The following is a 21,474-nucleotide window of genomic DNA, read 5'->3' on the forward strand; positions in this document are numbered from 1 at the left end:
CTTGTTGCATATTAATTATTAGCTTCCGAAGGTATAAGTAACCTGGGTAGATAGACAATAGTACTAACAATTTACATTCACTTCCCAGTGTTCCTTCTCTGGGTGTAGTTATTTCTGTCCATCATTGATCAACTGGAAGTGAGTTGGATCTTCTTTATGTTGAAGATCTCCACTTCCATCAGAATACATCCTCAGACAGTATTGTTGTTGAAGTGTACAGTGATCTTCTGGTATTGCTCGTTTCACTCAGCATCAGTTGATGTAAGTTTCTCCAAGCCTCTCTGTATTCCTCCTGCTGGTCATTTCTTACAGAGCAATAATAAGGAATTCCAAGTCTTACTTACCTTACGTGTTCTAGGCACAGTGCTAAGCAAAATTTTAAAAATCCAAATATCTCATTTCATTTTCATAACAACTTTGGAAGGGAGGTATCATTATTGTCCTTATTTTACAATTAAGAAAACTGAGGGTCACATATCTTGTGGCTGTCTGAAGTCTTATTTAAATTTAGTTCTTTCTGACTCCAGACCCAGCAGTTCCACTGTACCATCAAGCTGTTTCTGGGAGCATTTTTATAATGTGTTTCAAAAATTATCTGTTTTCATATCTTCATTTGTAAGTACTATAGATATTCTGATTCCCATTTTAAAATGAAGAACCTAAGTTTCAGAGACAATAAATGACCTATTTATGATCATATATCTATAAAGTAAAAAAGCAGAATTCACACACAAGGCCGCTTCTGATTTCAGCTTAGCATCTGGCCTCATTCATAAGTAGTAAGATGAGAAGGAATCTCATCACATAGGATATTAGCTCTAGAATGAACCTTAGAATATAGAATAGAATATAGAATTTTAAGACTGGAAGGAATCTTGGAGCATTAGACATTAGAATATAGAACATAAATGCTTGACTGGTAGAAAATGCATAGAATGTAAATGGCCATTTGAACCCTAGAATATTGAATCTATTAGAGAACTTAAGACATAATGTCAGAGCTGAAACCGACATTTAGAACACGACATCAGGAGAAAAGCATTTTAGAACATGGAAAGGTAGGCCATAAAATTCAAAATGTCATATCAAGAAGAAACTCAAAAGATAATCTGCTCAAACCCTCTCATTTCCCAGTTAAAGTTTAATGTGAACAGCAGAAACACCTAGATGCACCCTGGAAGAAAGGTAATAAGCCTATCAATCCTATTTTGCAGACAAGGAAACTGAAATGGCAATTTCCTCAGTTACTCAATTAATTAGTATAGAATTTAGACAACAAACCAGGTTTCTAGTCTTTTTATGTGAGCTTCTTGACTTTCATTTTATACTTTTTTTCTAACCATCACCATCATTTTGAGGGTGAGACACCATCAAAAAAAAAAAAAAAACCCAACAACAACAAACAAAAAGAAAGGGGAACTTAATAAATGATTATTGATCAATTGACTTTCAGGTCCATTGGTGTTCATTTTATCATGTCTGGCTACTGAACTCTGCCTCTAACTCCCTGTGTGACCCTGCAAAAGGCACACTATGTCATGGCATTTTGAAATGCCTTATTAGGTCTAAGGTTTTGGGACTGTACTTTTACCAGCAGTCATGAGCTAGGACTAGCAAAGAATGATTAAAGAAATGAAAAGACTTCAGTTGGGATTGAATGAAGAGTGAATTATATTAGAGAATGAGGGGGGGAGGGAAAGGTCTCAGTGATAATGGAATAATGACAATAGATAACAGAGATAAGCGAGATCTACTCTTGTGTCCTGTTTTCTAGAGCCCCCAAGTTGGGGTAACTAAATGTTCCATTGCTTTCTAGAGTCCCTGTGTCAGGGTGGTTAAAATAGACCTTCCTAGTGGAGAAGTGATGGGACTCCTGAGGATGGTGGAAAAATGGAGTCCGTTTATTCCCAGTTATTTCATCCTTATATACCCTCATACCCTTATGTAACCAAAACAACACTGGTCATGCACTAAGTATATACTGCAAACTTGGGACCACATAAACAAGTTGCTATTGTATGTAGTTTACCACCTGGTATTACTCTTCCACTTGGTATCACTCTGCTTCAATCACAACACAGGCTATCACTGCCCCCTGCCTTCTCAGGAAGACTGAGAGCCCATAGGGGAAATAGGGAGCTGAAGGGTCTTCTACCTCATCCAGAGTTTCCCCATTGATTATGACCCTCTACACTACTCTAAGGGTAGAATTTGAATTTATGCAAGAATTGTGTTAAGAAGAAACAAAATGACCTGGGATGAAATTCTAATTCTGATCTTTTTTTTAATGAAAAAATATTCTAAACTACATATTTAAAAAAAGCATTTTCATATAAATAGAACACCAAAATAAGATTTCACACAAAAGCACAAATATCCATTTTATGTACTTGGCTTTAAAAAAAAAGTATGATGAATTCTACATAATACTTTTCAGAATTGTCCTATTCCTTTTTTTCCCCCTTTCTTTATTAAAAGTTTTCTTATTTTTCAAAACATATGCATGGATAATTCTTCAGCATTAACAATTTCAGGGGACAGCTAGGTGGCACAGTGGATAGAGCATCAGCCTTGAATTCAGTTCAAATCTGGTCTCAGACACTTAACACTTCCTAGCTGTGAGACCCTGGGCAAGTCACTTAACCCCAGCCTCAAAACAAAAAACAAAAACAAAACAAAACAAAAAAAACAATTTCAGAATCTTGTGTTCCAATTTTCTCCCCCTTCCTCCATCCCCTCCCCAAGATGGCAAGTAGTCCAAAGTATGTAAAACATGGTAGAAATATATGTTAAATCCAATAAATGCATTCATATTTATACAATTATCTTTCTGCACAAGAAAAATCAAATCAAACAGGAAAAAAGGAGAAAAATAAAATGCAAGCAAACAACAACAAAAAGAGTGAAAATACTATGTTGTGAACCCCATTCAGTTCCCAAGTCCTCTCTCTGGATGTAAATGGCTCTCTTCATCACAGGACACATTGGAACTGGTCTGAATCATCTCATTGTTGAAGAGAGCCATGAGCATCAGAATTGATTATCATATAATCTTATTATTGCCATACACAATGATCTTCTAGCTCTGCTCACTTCGCATCAGTTCATGTAAGTCTCTCCAGGCTCTGAAATCATCCTGTTGGTCATTTATTCAAGAACAACAATAATATTCCATGACATTCATATGCCATAACTTATTCAGCCATTCTCCAACTGATGGGCATCCTCTCAGTTTCCAGTTTCTTGCCACTATGAAAAGATCTGCCACAAACATTCTTGCACATACAAGTCTCTTTCCCTCCTTTAAGATCTCTTTGGGATGATAAGCCCAGGAGAAACACTGCTGGATCAGAGGGTATTCACAGTTTGATAACCTTCTGTGCCCTGTTTTTTAGTGCTCTTTTGAACTTCCTTTTATTCTCTTCTGTACATATTTTTAAAATGTTAAAATAACCCTTTTGGGGGGTGAGGGGAAAATCATTACTGTTATTATTCCCTAGTTTCCTTCCTCAAATAAAAAAAATTGAAAGTAATGATTATACTTGAGTATTTTTATAATAAAATATAAAATAATTTTTTTATAATAAAATACAAAATAAAGTATTTTTTTTTATTTTGAGAAAAAATAAATCCACACAATATCCATAAATTTCCCACAGATGTATGTCTACATTTTGGGTCCATCATTTTTCTGTAAGGAGGTGCCTGAAATGTCTCATCATAGATTCTTTGGATATATAATTTATTAATGGATTGTTTAAAATTCCCAAGTCTTTATAAGTTGCCTTTCTTTACAATGTTGCTATCCCTATATAAATTATTGTTTTTCCTCCACTTCACTCTGCAATAGTTCACATTACTATAAAATTATCTCTTTCATCATTTCTTTGGGCATAATAATATTTCATTATATTCACATATTAACAATGTTTTGCCATAACAGAATTTTAAGAAGTAATCTAACATATCCCTCATTTAACATATCTTGAAGACAAGGAAGTTTATTTTGCATGTGACTCTTTATTCCCTCTATGGTATTTTCTCTCTGTTAATCACTTCTTGTGCTGTTTATTCTCCTTTTAAATCTGATATATTTCTACACAAAACTTTGTGTGTGTGTGTGTGTATGCGCCCAAATGTCCTTTATCTATTTTAAATAGGAGTAACCTTTGTCTGAAACTCACTGTACCCATCTCTTTTGACATATTTGTATAATCTCCTTATACCCCACCAATAAAAAATAAATTCAAATCAGTTTCTCCTCATTTTACTTGTATTTATTATGCCCATTCTTTTTTTCCCCTTCAAACCCTCAAACAAGAAGCAATCTATCCCCAGGACCTCTGTTTTTTTTATTAATGCTTTCAATTATTGTGAAGGGTTAATTTTTTCATCCCTAATAAAATGATAGCACTATATTGTAATGTAGCTTCATCCTAATTTTCATAAATAAATTTGCATTTCTTGGTTTCTCTGGACTCTTGTGTTTTAAAGTTCTTATTCAGATCTGGCCTTTTCATCAGAAATATTTGAAACACTTCTATTCCATTTCTTAAAATATGGAGGTTCTTACCCATTTACTGAATTTTCTTTCTTTTTACCTTCTGCAACCAATGTTTCATATATATTACAATGCTTTCATTTTACTTGTTTTTATAAATTACTTATTACAAGCTTTGGAAATATCCAATGAAATAATGTTTCTTATTGTCTTTGGGGGTATAATGATAATTTAAATATAGTTATTATTTATAAAATACTGTAAAATTTGTCATACATTTTAAAAATATTTTATCCTCAAACAACTTGCCAAAGTTGCCATTATTATCCTCATTTTTGTAGATGAGTCAACTGAGGTAGACAGAGGTTAAATATCTTGCATCTTAATATCTTAAATAGCTCTCAAAACTAATAAGTATCTGAGCTCAGATTTGTACCTAGATCATCCTGACTTCAAGTCTAATAATTGATTCACTGACAATTAGCTGTCTGCATTATAAAACCAACTACATTGAATCCTTGACATAACTTTCTAAGGAGATCCTATGAATATTTTTTTCCTTGCAAATTCTTTTTGTTTCCTGATTTCATTGATAGTGAAAATGTCAAGTTTGATGTGATTCATTTCCTCCTACATCTTTAAATGCAGTCTGTTTGTATTAACATTTTGGCCATCACATCTCAATATTGACTCATAGTAGGCATCTAATAAAGTTTCTTGAGTGATTTAAGTTTAGCAAAACTTTAAGTCAAGCTACCTGGTTTGTAATTTATAGATTTTGGTTTTTTCTGTCTTAAAAAAAAAAAAACAAAGCCTGGAGCACTTTTTTCCCATTCTGGCCCTATCATGCCAGTTCTGCTTGGCCCTGAACTTTCCAAGAAAAGGGAGATGAATTCAACTGATTCTCCCATCATCTCTTTCAATGTCCTGGGATGTAAACCACTTGAATTAGGTAATCTGAACCAACAATAGAAAACTAGCAACACTCTTATCATAGCTTTCATTGTCTTTGATACTAATTTCCTATAAGCCGTTTTTTCCCTTTGATTTTTCAATCCAAAGATATGTCTCTATTGGTGGATGAAAAAAAAAAAAAAAAGCAAAATAAAAATTAAGTATCTAGTCCTTCTGAAAGAGTTATACTCTGTCAAGACAAGATAAGGTCTGAAATAAGGTTATCTATATTTAAATAAAAATAATGGGAAAGTGTTAGAAATGTAAAAGTAGAATCAAGAAGACTTGGCAAGTGATAAGATATTGAGGCAGAAAAGATATGATCTTGACTTCTTTGTAATTGTTTTAGTAAATAAAATTTAATGACCCATAGTAAATCATTTAATTCTGGTTGCCTCAATCTCTCAGTTATAAAATGAGCTGGAGAAGGAAATGGCAATACTCTAGTATCTTTGGCAAGAAAACTCCAAATGGGGTTACAAAGAGTCAGACACAACTAAAATAACTAAGAGCAATACATTTTTCTTCCTTCCCTTTCACCCTCCTCAATATGTTGAGAAAAATTCAAATTCCTTTTCCATGTGAAAAATTTGTATAGTCACAAATTCCATCACTGAATATTTATCCACACATATTCATATGCATAAATGTATGTATCTGTGTATATGTAAATAAATATATTTATATAAATGTATTGTGGTTTTGTATTTGTGTACATATGTGAATGTGTGGGTGTGAGTGTGTGTTTTACCCCAGAAGCTTGAATTTATCATCTCTCTGTGAGGATAGACAGTTATTTTTTTTACTCAATCCTCTAGGATCCTGGTTAATTATCAGGTTAATTAGAATTCTTACAGCTTTCAAACTTGTTTGCCTTTACTGTTTTAGTTGTATAAAATGTTTCTTAGATCTGCTCATTTCATTCTTCAATTGTTTATATAAGTTCCAAATGTGATATAGAAATAAAAGGTAACATCATATGCAATTCATAGAATAAAGGAAAACTACCTATTAGATCAATGGACAAATCAATGGACAAAAAAGGTGACCAAATAATGAATGGAGAAGATCATGAAAAATAAAAATTGAAAATGTTTTGGACATACAAGTCCAATAAATCTGGAGGAAATGTTTTTTTTTTTTGGTAAGTTTATCTGATACAGGTTTTCTTTCAAGATATAAAGGGAAATGGTTCAAATTTATAACAATAAGAGAAATTTAGAAATAGTCTAAAATATGAACAGGAATTTCTAAAGGGAAAATCTTATTCCATGATTCAAATACATGAACATGAAAATAAATGTATTATCTACTTCTAGGGTATTTTATAAGAAAATACAAAGATTACTGCTTACATAAACATGTATTTTACTAATCAATAAATCAACTTACAAATTAAGGAGAACTTTTTCAATTTTTTATTTTTTTAAATTTCAATTTCTCTCTTTCCATCTTTTCCAATCATCAAAAATGCAAGAAAAATAAAACCCATTAAAATATGTGTAATCATGCAAAACTCATTTCTGCATCATCCATTATCCATCATTCCAAAACATACAGACATAAAGTCATAAAAAAAGAGAAAAAATATGTTTCGGTCCTTCAGTTTTTTCATCTGAAAGTGGATAACAATTCATGATAAATCCTTTGAAATTGGGGTGGATTATTGTCTTGATCATAGTTAATAATTCTTTCATAGATGATATCTTTACAATATTGCTATTACTGTATAGATTGTTCTGTTCTGCTCACTTCGTTTTGCATGAGTTAATAGATATTTTGCCAGATTTCTCTGAAACTATTCTCTTCATTGTTTCTTACCAACAATAGTTTTCTAAATCATTCATATACCATAACTTGCTCAGTCATTCCCCAATCATTAGGCATCTTTTCTATTTCTGATTATTTTCCATCACAAAACAGCTGCTATATTTTTGTACATATGGATCTTTTTCTTATTTCTTTGCTCTCTTTTGAGGATAAACTTAGAAGTGTTATTGCTAGGTCAAAGAGTTTGTACAGTTTAATAGCTTTTGAGGCATAGTTTCAAATTGTTTTCTAAATAACTGGACTAATGTATAGCTCCAACAATACTTTGAAGTAGTTTCCCCTCCCACTTTCAATTGAATAAATATGTATTAAGAGACTACAACGTGCCAGGCACTGTGCTAGGCATTGAGTATATAAATGAAAAAAAAAGAAAGACATTCACTGCTCCAAACAGCTTAAGCTGAATACAACACATAAAAGAAATTTGAAAAGCAAGGGCAGAATACCATGGGTACTTAAATTGAGAATGAGGTATGACTTGGCAACAAAACCAAGCAAAGCTGATAATGGAAGATTTAGAATTACCTGCAAAGTTCTGAGATCTCTACAAAGGAAGACTTTGGGAAGTCATGGGGGAGAAGCAACTGAGGTAATTTCTGAGGTGCTGAGTATTAAAAAATTGAATCAGCATGATGATGAGATTTCAACACATACCCACCAGCACCTATTCTTTTCTTTTTTTAATCTTTATCATCTAAGACAATATGATCAGTATCAATATGATCTGAGAATTGTTTAAATTTGCACTTTTCTAATTATTAGTAATTTAGAACTTTTAAAAATATGGCAATTAATAATTTTCTTTCTTTCTCTGAAAACCATTTATATATATCCTTTGACTACTTGTTAGAGGGGAAATAGTTCTTATTATTGTAAATTTCACCTAGTTCTCTATGTATCTTAGAAATGAGACTTTTGGGCAGCTAGGTGGTGAAGTGGATAGAGCAACAACCCTGAAGTCGGGAGGACCTGAGTTCATATCTGTTCTCAGATACTTAACACGTCCCAGCTGTGTGATTCTCAGCAAGTCACTTAACCCCAATTGCCTCAGGGGGAAAAAAGAGATGAGACTTTTATCAGAGAATCTGAAAGATTATTCCTTATTTTTCTGCTTTTATTCAAAATTTTAATGCACTGGTTTTATTTGTGAAAAACTTTTAATTATATAATCGAAATGCCATTTTACCACTTACAAATTTCTTTGTCTCTTGTTTCATCATGACTCATCTACCTATACATCCAACAGATAATTTATTCCATGCTCTATTAATTTGCTAATGATATTATCCTTTACATCTAAATATTGTGCCCATTTTGAGTTTATCTTGATATATAGTATGAGATACTGGTCTGTGCCTAGTTTCTGCTAGAATACTTTCCAGTTTCCCTAACAGCATTTGTTATATATTGGAACTTTTGTTTAAATAGCTTGGGATAATTTTTATTTATCAAATTCTGGGTTATTGTGTTCATTTGCTTTTATACATGGAATATCTACCTTATTTCACTGATCAGTCTCTCCATTTCTTACCAAATTGGGCAACAAGAGTTAAAGTAACTTGCTCAGGGTCACAAGCTAGGAAGTGTTAAGTGTATAATGTCAGTTTTGAACTCAGATCCTCCTGAATTTAGGGCCAATGCTCTATCTACTGAGTCATCTAGGTGCCCCTTTATTTTATTTTAAAAGGTTTTTTTTAGTGTAATTTCATTGTAGTTTTTTAGTTTAGTGGGGTTTTTTTTGTTTAGTTTAGTTTGCTTTCTTTTCTATTATTTTTTTCTTTCTTCCTTTCTTATTTTCAGTTACAAGCCCAATAAAGATTTTCGCTTTAGTGTTAGTTTGGCTGCATCTCACAAATCTTTGTATGCTAGCCCATTGTTGTCATTATCTTTTAATGAAGTTATAAGTTGTTTCTGTGATTTGTTCTCTGACTCACTTAAGCTATTTATAATTAATTTTTAATCTATGCTTCTATATTCTTTTATTGAATGTAATCTTTATTAAATTATAGTCAGAAAATATGTATTTCATATTCCTGACTTTTTATATTTGTTTGTGAGGTTTTTAGGGTCTCTTGCATCTTTTTATAAAGATACCATCAGAAATAAGTATATTCCCTTTTATTTCTATTCAGTATTCTCCAGAGATCTACCATATGAAACTTTAATTTTATTTATATCCTTAACTTTGTTCTTCTTTATCTTTCAGATACAAGTATCTAGGACTGATAGGCTTAAATTGAGCTTCCATACTTAGGTTTACTGAATATTTTTACTTTAAGTCATTTAAGTTTACCTTCAAGAATTTGGATGCACATATGTTTGATTATGATTTTAATTCCTCGTCTATGTTATCTTTAAATAAAATGAATTTTCATTGTTCATCAGTTTTTAATTAGCCTACTGTTGCTTTTGCTTTACTGAAATCATTATTGCCAATCCTGCCTTTTTTATTTCAGCTAAACCATAATAGATTCTGCTTTAGCCAGGTGACTGCATTTTTTTTTTGTTTCAAGTATATTAATTATAGACAATATATTTTTGAATTCTGGTTTCTAAACCATTCTGCCATCCCTTTCCACTTCATGCATAAGTTTGTGCCATTCCTATTCACAATTATGATCGCCAATTTTGTGTTTCCCTCCCATCTATTCTCTTATGCTTCTTCTCTCTCTTTGAAACTATATATATTTAAATATATCTCTCTCTTTTAATTTAAATTATTTTTCTTCCCTTAATCCTAACTCTTCTCTTCTCTCTTTCTTCTGCTATTCCCATGGTACAAATACTCACATGCCTCATTTATATAAGATAATTTTGGCTATTCTTCCTCTTTCTTACTCTCTCCTTATATTCATCTTCCCTAGCCCTTTAGTCTTCTTTTGAGATCATTGCAATATAATAGAATCACACCCATTCCCTCTATTTAATTACACTCCATGTATAATTCCTGGTGATGATAAACTTATGAGGGGTCACATTTATCTAGTCCCCATATACGAATGTAAGCTGTTTAGCCTTTTTTAGCCACTTATGATTTTTTGCTTGTATTTATTTACCTTTCTGTGCTTCTCTTGAATTCTGGGATTGAATGTCAAAATTTCAATTCATTTGTTTTTCTCTCATCAAGAATCCTGTCATCAGAAGTTCTCTGTTAAATAATAATTTTTCTTTCTATAGGATTATACTTAGTTTTGTTGGGTAAGTTATAATACTAGATCCTTTTCCGTATAGAACATCATAGTCTTGGACTGCTAAATCTTATATGATTCTGACTGTGGTCCTTTCATACTTAAATTATTTTTTCTGACTGCTTTCTTCTCTACTTCAGAGTTCTGGAACTAAAATGTAATATTCCTGGGAGTTTTATTTTTGGATTTTCTTTTCAGGGGATAATCAGTGGATTTTTTCAATTTCTATTTCACTTTCTAGTCTTCTCTACTATGGTGCTGTGCAAGATGACTTAATTTTCCCATCTCTCCTTTTTTTAGCTTTCTTTTATGTATTATCTTTATTAGAAAATAAATAAATTGAGAGCAGAGACTGTATTTTTTTCTGTTTATATTTGCATACTAGCACTAGTAGAGTGCCTGACATGTAGTAAGTGCTTAATAAATGCTTGCTGATTATTGTAGGGTAACTTCCTTTGATTGGCTGCTTTCATCTTTAAAACCTGATGAGACCAAGACTATTACATTCTTTTCCTTCATTTTTTGACTGAACTTTGTTTTAGGTACTCACAGGTGCATGTCTGGTAAGAGAGAAAGGATTAATCCTGTGGCCTCCATGTTAGACAAACTGGGCATGCTCAAAAAGCATGGGCTATATATGTAAAATAAATTCAGGATCTCTCAAGGGAACTTCCACCTCCTTTCCCCAAAGGCAATCCTTCAAGACCCAGCCCAATTACTAGTTCTAGGAACATTTCCCTGCCTTCACCCAATTAGAAATGATCCTTTCTCTTCTGAACTTTAAATGAGCATTTTGCTTATACCTTTCTTATGTGACTAAGTATATATTTACATTATTAAATTACTTTAATTCTTTAAAGGGTTGTAATTTCATCAGGTTGTGCAATCCCTTTATTCACATAGGTCACAATTTTGTCATATTCAGAATCTTTCATTTTGATTTGGCACCAAATCCTGGTTAATTGGCTAAGTATTTGAAAAGATGAGGTCCCCTCTATCCAACAATAAATTATCAGTGCAAGAAAACAATGGTAATGTCTTACATTTCATGGCATTTGAAAAAATTTTAAGTATCTGCCCATTATTGACCTAGTTAATCACCCCAACATCCTTGGATGGTGGAGTAATATATTTTATTATTTTATTATCCACCATGTCTTACATTCTCAATTAGAATAAAAGCTTTCTGAGTAGGAACCACCTCCTATTCATGATATAGCAAAGAGCTATGAAAGGACCATTTGAATCAATTTCAGAGGACATTTAGTCAGATCCTGGCCTCAGCTTCCTTATCTATTAATATTTGAAAGGGGGAGGGAAAAGGGTTGGGCTATACAATCTCTAAGGTTCTTTATAATTACAGTCTCTTAAGCTGTGATCCTTGTAGCTTCCACTGTGCTTGTGCAGAGCCTTATATAATGGTAGGTGATTAATAAGTATTGGATTGATTTGTGTGATTTTTTTTTTCATTTTAAAGCAAAAAAAAAAAAAAAGGAAAGTGAACATACCACTAAAAAAAACCTTCTAAATACATTACTATTTGGTAGAAAGAATTTATGATTTTTACAGTTTTGCTGCCCTTATATATGGCTTCCTGCACAAAAATTAGGATGAATATACTAATATGAAAGTATGCACTTTGAAATTTATTGTTTTGTCTTTCAAGGTGCTACCATTAGATATTGTTGTGTGGCTTTGACCAATTCACTTCCCTGTGCCTCTCTATTTCATCGTCTCTGAATTAAGGAGCAGTTTGGACTAGGGATACATTCAAGGTCTCTCTGGCTCACAAATTCCATCATTCCCCATAAGTCTAGGCATTTCACACAGTATTTTGCTGACTAACTAAGGTTAAGTATTTGACCTCTGACCAATCAATTTATCACGGATCAGTCAAGAAAAGAATCTATTCATCATGAATGTGCTAACATTAAATACTAGTCTTTACTTCAGATGGGATTAGAATTTCCCAGTGTTGGGGTGGGGATAGTATTGGATTCTGCTCTGGAAAATGAGGAGAAAGAAAGAAAGTAGGCTCAAAGCCTGTGCTGGTTGATGTCAGAGGCTATTATATTAGTGCCTGAGTTAAATTTTCGGGATTATTTTAGCCTTTAAAAAAGGCCTACTTATTCCAATTTATCTGTCATCTTCATTCTCTATAACTTTGACATACATATGGAGAGAGCTTGTTGAAAAATTTTTTAGGTAGAATTCTTTGAAAGAATTGGAGGATGAGTTGTTGGTGTTTCTATAAATCAATGACTAGCACAGTGGGATCTAGAATTCTGTATACTTTTTGGTGAATTTTATGACTGAAAAGGTAATATCTATAGCACTTTAGCATTTGTCAAGAATTTTGTAAATATCACTTCATTTGGTCCTCATAATAATCCTGAAAAGCACATGGCTGTTATTATCGCTAATTTATAAATGAGGAAACTGATTCAGACAAGGTTAGTGAATTGCCCAAGGTCTCACAGGAAGTGTCCAAAACTATTTTGAACTCAGGAATTCCAGAATACAAGCCCATTCCTCTATCCATTGAACCAAGTAGATGTGTTCTGCAATAGAGTGTTGTTTACAAAAAGGTTTTCTATTCCTTTCTAATGTTTCAGTCAAAGCTAACTACTCTCTATCAGGGTAAAGAGGAAGCAGCAACAAAGTTGGATTCACATGATATAGGTTCAAATATCACCCCTATGTGATATTTGATACCTATGTGATCTTAGGTAAATAATTTTATTTGCATGGGCCTCAGTTTCCTCATCTGTAAAATGAGTTTGGATTAGATGGATTCAGAGATCCTTTCTAACATTATATCAGTGATTTGAGAATGCTTAGACTTTTCTATAAAAATTTTGTGGAGATAAGAAAACTGGCAAATAATAAACAGGAACATTTTTCTTTTTGGTTTGGAAGAATTTTTGTAATCTCCCCTTCTTTTGAATATTATGAGAATCTGTCTTTCAAATTCTCCTAAATTTGTATTAGTTTTTAGCAGAGATTGTTTTTATTTGGTCTGTCCAACTTCTCCATCCAGACTGTTTTTTCAAAACCATTTTTACTTTCTCATGTAACATAAGACTGTGATATGAAAGCAAAATTGTGATGATTTCATTATTATTGATGGAGCAAGTGTTTGCTACAAAAATATTTATCAACTTTTTCTATTTCCTGTTGGTTCTTATTGCTAAGTATTTATATATGAAATTTAGTTAATGTATTTTGGACAAATGCAATGAACTGACCCTGGGATTGAATAAGAGGGGAAGAGAAAGCTAAATTACCTTTGGGAAATTAAACAATATTTTAGTGATGCTAAACTGTCTTATAAATGCACATCTTGAAATAAAGGTGGGCTTAAAAAGTATTAGAAGTGTGTGGGGAAATAGTCTTCATTCATCATTGGTGTCTTGATAAAATAATAGGCACTATAGAATAATGTCTGGCCTAATAATTAGGAGAGTTCTTTGGTTTTCAAGAAGAATGGACAAGACTGGCACAGTACAAGAAAGAATTGATAAATTTTGATCTCCACTGTTCAAGGGAGTACTATCTAATCAAACCCCTCATTATAAGAGCAGTAAAAATGAAATCCAGAGACTAACCTGGCATCACATACTCATATGACCTAGAAATTTAAATTGGAACAACATCTTAGAGATTTCCTAATGAAACTATTTTACAGGTGAGGAAATTGAGGGCCAAAGAAGGTTAGTGAGATATTCAATACCATACTCTTAGTTTATAAACAGAGATATCTTTTTGATTCCCAATTCAGTGTAACCCTGAGTAATTTTTCTAAGATTATGTGGATACTTTGACATAAAGCTCATATAAGACATTATAATATGGCCTACTTCAATTTGTATCCAGATAGAACCAGGTTTCAATCAATTAGTCAACAATATGTCAAGTACCCAGACTTCATCATGTACTGCACTAACTAAAGGGCATTCAAAAACGAAAATGAAAGTTTCCATCTTCAAGAAGCTAATACTCTATCAAAACAAATTAAATTGATCTGATTGTGTCTAGAATTCTTTTTATTCTGCAACATTGCTTTTTTGTTTACTTCTTACACACAGAAGATACCTCAAATGTTTAACTTCTAGTTTAACTTCCTGCCTGACTCACAAAACTTCCTTGTTAAAATCTCCAGTGTGTGGTTATTTAGCTATTACCGCTATAATTTCCAGTGAAATGAGTTCACAATTATCCCTTCCACAATGCAACTTTCCCTATTCCATATATCATGGGTCAGCATAAGAAATTAAATGAAAATTTTTGAGGGAGTTTTGCAGAAGTTGTTGGTGAAAGTGAAGGCCAGGTGATGACACAGAAAAACTTTACAAATTCAGAAACACATAAAATATTGTATAATATTAACATATTTTATTTTTAATACTGTAATAATTCAAACTTCTCTGATACAAAAGGAGGATCAAAGAAATTTATGTGGATTTTCCAGCTCATGGGCACATATATCTATAATGTCCTGTAATGTAGAAGAGAGAAATATATTTCATTCATTAATTTTGCAGCAATCCTTTCTTAAAAATTTGCTCTATATCAGACTCTATACTAGACACCCAAGATATAAAGACAAAAATACTTATTGTCTTGGAAATTATAACCAATAGGGGAAAAAAGCACATTCACCACTAAATAAATTTAAAAAGACAAAACTACTTGTTCTCTTGGAAATTACAACCAATAAGGGAAAAACCCCACAATCATCACTAAATAAATTAAAAGTCATTTAAGATGACCAGCACTATCAAATAGGAATGCCATCAGGACAAGACTTGTGTAAAACATAGCTGTGATGTATCTTAGAGGAAGTTATGGATTTTAAGGGGCTGAAAAGAAAAGGGGTTCAATTCAGGGAAGGAAAGCAATCTATTCAAAGTCCCAGAGACAGCTGAAAGGCACATCTGAAGCACCAAACAAATCATTTTGGCTTAACCACAAAGTGTATAGAGGATAATAATGTGAAATAAATGGGCAAAGGTAGGTTGAAACCTGATTGTGAAGGGCTAGAAATGCTAAATAAAGGAATTTGTATTTTATCCTAGAGTGTATTAGGGGCCCATCAGAGTTTCTTGATCAGGTGATGACATGATCAGACCTACACTTTATGAAGATTATTTTCATAATTGTGTATATAATGACATTGAGATAGAAGAGACTTGAGAGAGGAAACCCAAATAGGAGGAAACCCACTTGTAGGAGGCTACAAGACCATTGTTGCTCCCACAGCCAGTAATTCTATTTGGGGAAAGTTCTGGCTGTTAAAAATTATCCTTCTTTTTGTTAGTAATATATAATCTTAGAATACAGAAATAGAAATTTAAGTTGGGGAAACACCTTAGAAAACTCCTAATGAAACTAGCTTATTTTACAGGTGAGGAAACTGAAACCCAAAGAAGGTTAGTGACATGTTCCACATCACACTGCTAGTTTATAAACAGAGATAACTTTTAATCTCCTTGATTCCCAATTCAGTGTAATCCTGAGTAATTTTTCTAAGATTATGTGGATACATTATGATCTAAAAAGATAATAAGACAGTATGTTATATTTAGAGCCAAAAGAAGAATTTCACCATCAAATGGTATAGTGGATAGATGAGTTGAACTAGAATCAGGAAGATCTGAGTTCAAATGCAATCTTAGATACTTGACTAGATGGATGATTGAACAAGTCACTTACTCTTAGGCTGCACCAGTTTCCTCAGCTATAAAATGGGTATATTAATAGCACTTACCTTCCTAGGATTGTTGTGAGGATGAAATGAAGCAGCATTTGTAAAGCACTTTATAAAGTGCTGCCCAGCTGCTATTTAATTTAACAGAAAGAACCAAGAACCAATCCGTTTGTCATTTGATAACCACACAATAGTAAATAGCAGAGCCAGCATTTGAGTAAGTCTTTTGACATGAAATCCAATGTTCTTTTAACTATGCCATATTATACTTAGAATCCTTCTCTGCTCTCAGATGCTATATTCTCAGATAACCAATGTTTTCCATTACTCCCTAAGTCCACAACTTCTTCTGGGGAAAACGGCTGAAAAGATCCTCATGCAATGCATCAGTATACATTTAGTCATGTTAACTTGAATAGTGTTAAGATTCCAGAGGTCTGTGCCCCTTAAACTCCCTTGTCCCCTATTATAATCAGAGACAATGCCTGTATATGTGACCCCTTCTGGAATCTCTGACTTATTCACAGCCTTATTTACAGAGAAAGAAGGACTCTTTTAAAAGAATAAATATCTTTATTGATTTCCTGTGCTTATACATGAGCTTATATACTCTTTGGTCTTCTGGGCCACCACTTTCCCATGACTCTTTCTTCCAGGCTTTTTGCCATTAAATGGAAGACTAAGAATCTGAAGGTCTCTTCCATGCCCATTCATTTCAGTTTAGCATGAGGTGACTGTGGAAGAAAGAACTAATATAGTGAGAAAAGAATTTATATGGATAGTATACTGATTATATTCTTGACTGCTATTAACTTGCTGTAGGATTTTGAGCTAAACTGGTCACTTTGAAGGGTCCCAGTTTCTTCTTTTATGTAATGAAAGCATTAGCCTCAATCATTAAGATTCCTCTTTGATCTAATAATTACATGTTGGAATTTCATGTCCAATACACTCTAATAATACAATATTTGCAACATCATAGATTGCTCTCTGAATAATTAGTTATTTAATCTAATTTCATAATTTGTTTAATTCTAATTTTATAGTATAATTTTTTTTCTCAAACAATATTATAATATTAATAGTGATTACCATCGTCTAGACAGAGAAGTTAATTTTGGTGCAAGTATTTTTTTTTTGAGACATTTGGGATTAAATGACTAGCCCAGGGTCAAACAGCTAGTGTTGAGTATCAGAGGCTGGATTTGAACTCAGATATTTGGACTTCAGGACAGGTGCTCTATCCATTGTGCCATCTAGCCACTCCAGTGCAAGCATTATTGTCAACCTCATTTAAATATGATGAAACAGAACCAATTTACACATTTTCATATCTCTTTAAGGTTCACAGAGTGAACAATATACTTACAACACTAAAATAATTATTAGTTCCATGTCACAGTTATGGGCACAAGAAGTGAAAAAAATGAATTGACTTGTTATAGCAATTAAATGTCAGTATTGGAATTTGAATTCAGATTTTCTATGGGACATTATCTTTGCAAATAATTTCAATATATGAATTATTATATCTATTTTACAGATAAGGAAACTAAAGCTATTAAAGATAAATGTATGCCCAAAGGTAGTAAGTATGAAATATTGAAATAAAGTCTCATTCTGGCTTCTGAATCACTGCTCTTTCCTTTGTAGCAAACTGCTTCTATGAAAATTTAAGTACCCTCTTTTTGTAATGATTCCAGAATGAGAAAGATTCCAACTTGGTTACATTGGAAAAAGATTTTAGTTTAGAAATAGGTAAATCTATCCAATTATGTTCTGGGTGTAAACCAACTAATCAAACTGAGAGAGGTTTATAGGAGAATTCTATCCAACTAATAAATAATAATTCACATATATCAAATATTGATAAGAAAAATAAATCTACCATGCAACTTTTATTATTCAAATAAAAATCAAATAGCTAAATCATAGAAGAGTAAAGCAAAATGAATGATGCAGTTATTTCATTAATAAATATTGATTCAAAAATCATAAATAAAATACTGCCAAAAAGACTACAGTCATTTATAAAAATAAATCATTGATTATCATGAATTTTGATTTATACAGTGAGTGCAAAGGTAGTTCAAAGGAAAACAGTTAACATTTAATCACACTAAAACAAAAAAAATTGCAGAAAAAACTTTTGACAAAGTATAATGTATATTTATGCTAAGAATCCTAAAAGGGATAGGAACAAAAGAATCTTTTTTTAAACATGATTGAAAAACAGCTCTCTTATACCAAATGTTAGCATTGTATACAGTTGAGGAATACTACAGATTTTCTCAATAAAAATGGAATATAAAAATGTACCCTTTCATCCGTTCTTTGTCAAAGTTAAAAAATGCTAGTGATAGCAGTAACAAGAAAAACATAAATTCATAAAGCAGGCAAAGAGGACACAAAACTATGGTTATTTGTTCATGACAAAATGGCTTACTTAGAAAATCGGCAAAAAATGGTGATACAATAGTGCCACCAAAGACGAAGGTTACAAAATAAACACACAAAAATCAAAATCATTTATATCTATATCTATATCTATATCTATATCACTAACATATATATATATATATACATATATATATATATATATATATACACATATATATATGTGTATATATATATATATATATATATGTATATATATATATATATATATATATAACTAAAAATCCAGAAAGGAATAATAGGGAAGTTTCATTCAAAATAAATGCAAAATGCACAATTTTTAAAAAATTAATTCCAGCAAAGCACACTCAATAGCTATATAGATAAAATTATAATCCCCCGCCCCCCAAAAAAAACACAGAAGCAAAAGACGAATCAAATAATTGTAGTGGTAAACAATGCTCATGACTTGGGCATGTCCATATAATAAATTAATGGGTTTTTTTGTTGTTTGTTTGTTTTTAAATTTTTTTTATAATATTATCCCTTGTATTCATTTTTCCAAATTATCCCCCCCCTCCACTGCCTCCCCCCGATGACAGGCAATCCCATACATTTTACATATGTCACAATATAACCCAGATACAATATATGTGTGTAAATACCATTTTCTTGTTGCACATTAAGTATTAGATTCCGAAGGTATAAGTAAACTGGGTAGATAGACAGGAGTGCTAACAATTTACATTCACTTCCTAGTGTTCCTTCTCTGGGTGTAGTTATTTCTGTCCATCATTGATCAACTGGAAGTGAGTTGGATCTTCTTTATGTTGAAGATATCCACTTCCATCAGAAGACATCTTCATACAACATGGAAGTGTACAGAGATCTTCTGGTTCTATTCATTTCACTCAGCATCAGTTGATGTAAATCTCACCAAGCCTCTCTGTATTCCTTCTGCTGGTCATTACTTACAGAGCAATAATATTCCATAACCTTCATATACCACAATTTACCCAACCCTTCTCCAATTGATGGACATCCATTCATCTTCCAGTTTCTAGTTACTACAAAAAGAGCTGTCACAAACATTTTGGCACATACAGGTCCCTTTCCGCTCTTTAGTATTTCTTTGGGATATAAGCCCAATAACAGCAATGCTGGGTCAAAGGGTATGCACAGTTTGATAACTTTTTGGGCATAATTCCAGATTGCTCTCCAGAATGGCTGGATTCTTTCACAACTCCACCAACAATGTATCAGTGTCCCAGTTTTCCAAAATCCCCTCCAACATTCATCATTATTTGTTCCTGTCATCTTAGTCAATCTTACAGGTGTGTAGTGGTATCTCAGAGTTGTCATGATTTGCATTTCTCTGATCAGTAGTGAATTGGAACACTCTTTCATATGAGTGGATATAGTTTCAATTTCATCATCTGAGAATTGTCTGTTCATATCCTTTGATCATTTATCAATTGGAGAATGGCTTGATTTCTTATAAATTAGGGCCAGTTCTCTATATATTTTGGAAATGAGACCTTTGTCATAACCTTTACTGTAGTGAACCGTTGTCTCCAGGCAGTTGCTGTTAACTCTTGTCCTTAGAAGTGACTTCCCTTCCTGCAGAGAGCCCCGTCAGGCCTGATGTAATGCAGAGAGTCTCCTCTTTCTCTGAGAGTCCTCTTCTTTTATTCTCCCAGAGAATGGGCGTGGGATAATGCAAGGGCTTCTGGGAAGAACCACCCCAGCCAATGAGCTTGCCCCCTCTATCAAGTCAACCTGAGTTCTCACCTTGTAATTGTCCAGAAAACCTGAATTCTCACCTTGTCACTGTCCAGACAACCTCAGTTCTCACTTAGTAATCCTAACATCTCCCCTTTTCTTTTGATTTAGAACATAGGACAGTCATGACCTTGAAACATAAATCCATCAATATGGGAAGTATTACAGATAATTACATAAATGACCTTGAAACATAAATCCATCAATATGGGAAGTATTACAGATAATTACATAAATTACATAAGCATATAGTAACATAGTAACATAACACATGCTAGAAGTATATAACATAATCATAAATTGAAAATTTATAAATGTCCATAAGTCCACTGTCCATTAGTCTCATCTTGTGTGAGGAAGTCCAATGATTCCTGCTGGTTTTAAAGTTCTTTAACAGTCTTCTTATTATCCATGCTCTTTCAGTGTCAGATGTTTCTTAGATCTTCTCCTTTATTTTGAGATCTTTCTCTTTTTCTGTCTCTCTCTGATGGACAAGGCGAATATGACTTGTTGGCACCCATCTGATTCCTTCTCCTGCTGAAGAAATACAAGCAAACCCTCTCCCCCAGGCAGTTAACCTATCTAATTTCCTTCTATTTACCACTTTCTAAATCTCTTCTCATCATCTGACAATTACATTGGAATTGTTTGCACTGGATACAGCCCTGTTGGTTTAAAAGGCCTGTATTCTCCCCAAGTGTAATCCATTTTTACAATCTGATTGCCTTTTGGCTCACTTATCAGGTAATCCCTTTCTGCCATGTGATTGCTTTTCTGCTGGTTGATCAAATCAGAATCCTGACCTTCTAAAGGCTCTTTAGGTGTAACATCAGCTGCCATCATGCCCCAAGTCTTTTTTGCCTGGGGCCCTGGACCTGGGCCCCTCATCCTATTTCCCTGAATTAGTTTACACTCTGATGCCCAATGGAGTCCTCTGTTGCATTTTGGACATGGGGTTTTAGGTCTTCTTTCACCCTGTCTTCTCACTGTATCTCCATACCTACACTGAGCTCTTAGATGTCCAATTTTTCCACATTGAAAACATCGCCGAGTTTCTCTAGAAGTCCCTTGCCAGGAGGGACCCTGTCTTTCCACGTTCATCATTGTCCAGG

The sequence above is a fragment of the Sminthopsis crassicaudata genome, chromosome 1 (genome assembly GCF_048593235.1).
Source record: "Sminthopsis crassicaudata isolate SCR6 chromosome 1, ASM4859323v1, whole genome shotgun sequence".
NCBI classification, from domain to species: domain Eukaryota; kingdom Metazoa; phylum Chordata; class Mammalia; order Dasyuromorphia; family Dasyuridae; genus Sminthopsis; species Sminthopsis crassicaudata.